This window comes from Scylla paramamosain, chromosome 8 (assembly GCF_035594125.1).
Source record: "Scylla paramamosain isolate STU-SP2022 chromosome 8, ASM3559412v1, whole genome shotgun sequence".
In the NCBI taxonomy this organism is placed as follows: Eukaryota; Metazoa; Arthropoda; class Malacostraca; order Decapoda; family Portunidae; genus Scylla; species Scylla paramamosain.
The window spans coordinates 11,803,727-11,810,799 of record NC_087158.1 but is presented as its reverse complement, the minus strand read 5'-3'; the positions used below and the strand labels follow the sequence as shown (position 1 = coordinate 11,810,799).

The 7,073-nt window shown below is 38.5% G+C and overlaps 1 non-coding gene across 1 annotated transcript; it reads left to right on the top strand.

Moving 5' to 3' along the window:
* Positions 1-6,600: 6,600 nt before the first annotated feature.
* Positions 6,601-6,673, top strand: Trnav-cac (transfer RNA valine (anticodon CAC)). The gene has a single exon. It is a non-coding gene; the product is annotated as a tRNA-Val (tRNA).
* The last annotated feature ends 400 nt before the right edge of the window (positions 6,674-7,073 follow it).

The window sequence follows — 7,073 nt, the reverse complement described above, 5'->3', positions numbered from 1 at the left end:
TTAAAAAACATCATAAAGCAGCTAAAAAGAACTAGCCCGGGACGAAGTGGAATTAATAAAACAATCTTAACACACCTACCAGACACAGCAATAATTAGACTAACAGAAATATTCAACAGCACTATCTCAGCAGGCTATTTTCCCGACAAGTGGAAAAACGGAATCATCAGACTAATCCCTAAACAAAATAAATCCCCTCAACAGGCTCAAAATTACAGACCAATAACGCTATTAGAAGTACCAGGCAAAATCCTTGAGCGAGTGATAAATTCAAGGCTAAAAACACACCTAGAAATTAATAACTTATATAACACTTACCAGTTCGGTTTTCGTAGTAATAGAGGCACCACACAAGCACTAGCAGTCATCACAGAACAAATAGCACACAATAAATCAGATAAAGGCCAGTGCCAAGTCATACTAAGAGACATATCTAAAGCTTTTGATCAAGTCTGGCACCTCGGTCTTAAGCATAAAATCCTACAACTACAACTCCCTATTACAATAGAAAAATTTTTATGCGACTTTTTATCTGATCGCACAGCATCCATTAAAGTTAATCATTACATTGGTCCTACATTTAATTTAAACTGCGGTGTACCACAAGGGAGTGTTCTGTCACCAACACTCTTCACAATTTACACCAATGATATTCAACAACCTATACAAACCCTTAACATCAGTTTCGCAGACGACATAACACAAATAATTGGCTACCCAGGAAGGTCCAAGAACATGCTCAATATAAAAACAGAGAGAGCAATAACAGCAATTAATAACTACGAAAGGAACTGGAAAATAAAAACCAATGTTAATAAATTCACTCCTCTGCACCTTGGAGCAAAACTTACCTTTCCACTCATCATTAACGAAGAAGAAATAGAATTTAAAAGTACCGGCAAATGCCTTGGTCTAACCATAACTACAGGTGGCTACTACAAACATATACAGGAGCGTAAAAATATAGCAATAGCATCACTACAAAAACTCTACAAGTTACATAACATGCCAGAGAAAATAAAAATACACTTAGTAAAAGCACTAATACTACCAATACTTGATTACCCTCCAATCCCTATACACACAATGAGCAATAACCAAATTAGCAAACTTCAAAAAGTTCAAAACAAAGCACTTAGATTTGCAACAGATCAGAAACACCCTTAAACCATGACAACAGAACAAGTACACATACACACCAAAACAGCACCTCTCAATATACGTCTACACTACAGAGCAAAGACAATTTGGGAAAAAATTGATGAGTTGGGCCTGCCTATCTATCAAAGCCTAAAAGACAACTCAGATCAAATAGTAAAATACCACCGTGATTTCCCTAGCAGCCTACAGGCATGCAAAACAATACCCAACCCAATCTATTAACAAACCGAAAATAAAGGAAACATACTCACCTTAAAACACTTACCTTTACTCACTGTATTCCTGAAGATGGCCAAACACAAAAACTCAGCACACACGGGGCATCTGAAAAGGAAAGAATATTATGTAACTCCAACACTCTAAACAGCACACACACACACACATGCTTCACATGGGACTCGTAGCTGGCCTCCTCTCTCCCCACTCCGCGCCCTGAGTCGGCGGTGAGGCGGTATGCCAAGCTGGTGTTCACCACACCGTAGTGCACAGCCGAGGGGTACTGGCCACTGGTAGGGCTTGCTGGCCCCCAGCAAGCGGTAGATGGGGAGGGGGTTGCACCTCATCCTGAGTCGCCGACACCCGGGGACCTACCTATAGGGGGTAAGAGTTTTGTGGTGTCGGCGAGGGAGTAGTGGTAGAGTCTCTCTCGACTCGCCTGCGGTGTAACAGGGAGAACAATCGCGGCCCGTGCCATCACATGAAGTCAGCACACAGAACACAAACATTCTCACAAACACATAATACACAGTATAACATCAATAAGTAAAATAGCAAGGTGGACAGCCCACCATCTTTAATCTTATACTTCTTTCATTATTTCTCACTATCCTCTTATACTCATATTATTCTTCCTTCACCCATCTTTTCTATAAATATAGATAGATAGATAGAATAAACAGAGAATACTCTAAAAAGATTTCAACAGCTTACAACCAACATAAAATTACAATTAATTAAAGCTTGCATTATTCCCATTTTAATATATCCAGACTATCCTCTAGTAACAATTTCAAATAATGCAATTCGTAAGCTTCAAAGAATACAAAACAGCTCATTAAGATTTGCATATAATGATAAATATCCCTACACGAAAACCTGTGAGAAGCTACACATACTTAGCAATATAAAACCAATAAATATTTTACTTTACGAAAGAGCATCTAAAACAAAACACACATTACAGCATACATTACAAGACACAAATTACATACGCATAATAACAGACAATATAAATAACAACAATGAGCATACATGGTTCAGGAAAACATCTAAAGCACTGGAAACTATACAACCACATCCAATATACACATAGAAATTACTAAGCACGCGAAATTAATAATAACCATAACCGCAGCCTCCTTCTAATAAGTAATAATAAGTAATGGGAGCGAGGAACCGCAAATCATGATCTGAACCAGCAAGGCGTACAGCCCGCCACCTGTTATTCTCTCACTTTATTTCAATTTCACCAAGTCTATTCCCTCCAACTCTTAGTCTTTCCCCCCCCCTAATTTCACCACCCTGTCTATCCCCCCCCATTAAAAAAAAAAAAAAAAAAAAAGAATGAACACACATGGTTCAAGAAAACGGCAAAAGCTCTTGAACGAGAGGTTCCACAACCACTTTACACATAAACAGGGAAAAGAGAAGAAGAGGGAAGCAAAAACAAAATAAACTCACGCACACACACATAAATACACCCACGCACACACATGCACACGCACACAAAAACACACACGCACTCACCAAACAACCAGTAAAACTAAAACATATATATATCTACACACTGACACTTGTCCCTAATCAATAGACACACCTTGCACTGCGTCAAGGAGTACAATTAATAAGAACAGCAAGGCGTATCGCCCGCCACCTTTCATTCTTTATCTGTACTTCACTTTCATCCAACCTATTATTCCCTCCAACTCTCAACTCTACCCCCCCCACCTAGTTTCACCCAAACTTTCTATCCCCTCAAAAGAAAAGAAAGAAAGAAAGAATAAACAGAGAATACCCAGGCTAAGTTTCCTTTGCCAGAGCTACAATGTTATGACACTGGAAACTGTTACCCTTCAAGGACTAAACACTGCTATGACCAAGAGTCATAGTTGGGAGCCTACACTTCTCGCTTGAGCAACTTACGGGCGGCCAAGTAGCACCTCACCTTCGCTATATATATATATATATATATATATATATATATATATATATATATATATATATATATATATATATATATATATATATATATATATATATATATATATATATATATATATATATATATATATATATATATTTTTTTTTTTTTTTTTTTTTTTTTTTTTTTTTTTACTAGCTTCATAATAATAGGTAGTAGTTGCCAGAAGCTCCACACTCACTGGCTCCAGGCATCTCACAGCGTCGCCGAGAGCAATAAGAGTCAAAATACTCTGGAACTCTGCCCGTTTCTGTATTTCCCCTTCCTATGACCTGAGTTCTTTCATAAAGGAGGTTGTAAAGCCCTTTTCCTCCAACTATGCATTGTCCATTTCGCTAATCTCTTTTGGGACTGGTACATTAGCTCCCAAAACGATCTTAAAGAAACAAAACAAAAGAAAAAGAGGTCTAAATTTTGACACAATGGATGATGATATTTGGCACGTTTGGTGATTACAGTGGCAATGGTGCCGTATCAACTCTCCTCTGACTGACTGACTCTTCAGCCTCTTTCTTATTGTCGCAATGTTGCCTCTCCAGCTGTCTTCTACCGCTATTTTCATGCTAACTGCTCTTCTGATCTTGCTAACTGCATGCCTCCCCTCCTCCTTTGTCCTCGCTGCACTCTTTCTTTCACCCTTATTCTGTTCACCTCTCTCATGTAAGAGTTAACCAGTATTCTCAGTCATTCATCCCTTTCTCTGATAAACTCTGGAAGTCGCTGCCTGCTTCTGTATTTGCACCTTCCTATGACTTGAACTCCTTCAAGAGGGAGGCTTCAAGACCATTATGCTTCAATTTTTTGACTACCGCTTTGGACCCTGTTCGGGGACCGGCATCTAAGTGGTCTCTCTCTCTCTCTCTCTCTCTCTCTCTCTCTCTCTCTCTCTCTCTCTCTCTCTCTCTCTCTCTCTCTCTCTCTCTCTCTCTCTCTTCTACATAAAAAGACAAAAAAATATTATATCCTGGGAAATAGATCGGCATATCAGCATACGTCAACCCACGCCCACCAACCTTACCGACGCTACACGTGATCAGGCAGTAGGCTTCATATTGTTCATTATCTCACAGTCTGCACCACACTTTAAATATAGTTTTGGGAGATACTCTTCCTCCGTTGGGCATCCTCCTCCTCCGTTGGGCATCCTCCGTGGGGCATATATATATATATATATATATATATATATATATATATATATATATATATATATATATATATATATATATATATATATATATATATATATATATATATATATATATATATATATATATATATATATATATATATATATATATATATATATATATATATATATATATATATATATATATATATATGTATGTATGTATGTATGTATGTATGTATGTATGTGTATATGTGTATATGTGTATATATATATATATATATATATATATATATATATATATATATATATATATATATATATATATATATATATATATATATATATATATATATATATATATATATATATATATGCCAGCGTACATCTTACAAAAAAAAAAAAAGCTAGCAATAAATGTGTGTATATTGACAACACTGCATTGCCGGGGAGATCCCCAAACAAACAGGCAGACACAAAACAAAGGTGGGGTGTGACTAGGATTTCCTGGAAAAATGTTACTGTTATTGTTGTTGTTACTCTTCCTCATCCTCACCTCTTGTTTTTCCTCCTCTTTATTAGCATTATCATCTATCGTTCTTTTCTTGTATTCTTCCTCTTTTCATCTATATCCTCTTCCTTATTTTCATCTTTATCTTCACTTAAGCCTATTTTTTCTTCTTCTCGCATCATCATTAACTTCTCCCCTTCCTTCCTTTTTCGTTCTCTTCCCTTTTTATCCTCCTCATGTTTTTATCTTTCTCTCATTCACTGTTTTCTTTATTGCAGTCTGTCATCAGTTTTATTTATTGTCAGTTCTTCTACTCGCCCTCCTCCTCCTTTCTTTGTTTTTCTTTCTTTCTTGTTCTTATTTTTTCTTCGTCTTATTTTTTCTTCTCTTCCTCCTCCTTCTTCATAAGCTTTCCTTCATAATCCTTTTGTTATTGTCATCGTCTTTGTTGTTTTTCTTCATAATCTTCGTAGTCTTGCCTCCTCCTCTTCCTCCTTCTCCTCTTCCTCCTCCTGTTACTCTTACTCCCCCTTGTTTCAGACACCCAGCACTCATCTCTCGAGGGAAATAAACACACGTCACGATCCTCCTTCCTGCTGGCGCCTTTTAATGAACCACAGCAAGCAAATACAAGCTGCGGGGCGGGGTGGGATTGGACAGACTGGCAAAGACTGTGTTTATACAAGGTTGGATTACAGACTGGACGGGTTTGGGCTTCAGGATGTAAGGTATGGTGAGTGGATTAGAATGTGTGTCAGTAAGGTAGTGGAGGTTGGGAGTGTGTTAGGATGTGGTGGAGGGATGGATGGATGGATGGGTGGATGGAAGTTTGGTTAGTAAGGGGAGAGGAGGTTGAAGTGAGTGAAAGGATGGAATGATGGGTAGGAGGATGGGGAGAGAGTAGTCTAGTTGTGGTGATTGTGATGGGGTGAAAATTAGGAGGAGGGAGAAATCGTGGAAATTTAAAGGAAGATGAGTTGAAGATGATGATGCATGCAAATTTTAGTACCTGTGTCTGTGTGTGTGTGTGTATGTGTGTGTGTGGGTCATGAGGCGTTGTACAGGTAGGAAGGACGGACAAGCGAGTGTAAGGTGTGCCATTAAGAGCAAACATGTTCTGCTTAGCATCACTGACTATGAAAAAAAAAAAAAAACTCGTCCCCAAGGCAAGGCAGGGCAAGGCACGGCAAGGCAAGGCAAGGCAAGGCAAGGCAAAGAGAAGGGCATCCTGCCTTGAATTGAAAGGTGAGGTGTTGGGTAAGAAGTCTCCACCTAAGATAGTTATCAGCGGCAGAACCATCCAGATCCCAGCAAAGAGGTGATTGTTGAAGCTTATCCCCAGTAAATCTCTCATCTAGTAGCACTGTTTCCTCGTACCTTCACTCTATTCACTCTTCCGGTTATTTCCCTGCTGTCTCTTACCTCTGCTGAATCACTCATTGCCTCTGTATCCTCGTCTTCGTTGTAGGGCTTCTCAGGTGGACTTCGTGTCAGTCACATTCACCTCACTAGTCTTTACGGCCCAGAATTACTATAAGAGACAGTAGCTTAAGATTAAGTAAAATCTTCTTTTGCTCAAACTGAAGTGTATCATATCTCATCGTTTTCGTAGTGTAGTGGTTATCACGTGCGCCTCACACGCGCAAGGTCCCCGGTTCGATCCCGGGCGAAAACACGGTATGATTTTTATACCATAATTAACGCAGAATAGTTTTATTAAATAACATAAACAGTAGTTGGCTTAGAATAGTGTTATATACGTGTGTTGCTCGTCATTCTTTGTAATCCTTTGGAAATGCCTTGTTATTTTTTTTTTTTATGTAGGAGGGACACCGTCCAAGGGCAACAAAAATCTAATAAAAAAAAAAAAAAAAAAAAAGCCCACTGAGATGCTGGTCCCGGAATAGGGTCCGAAGCGGTGGTCAAAACTTGAAGGATAAGTGTCTTGAAACCTTCTTCTTGAAGGAGTTCAAGTCATAAGAAGATGTAAATACAGAGGCTGGCAGGGAGTTCCAGAGTTTACCAGAGAAAGGGATGAATGATGGAGAATACTGATTAACTCTTGTATTAGAGAG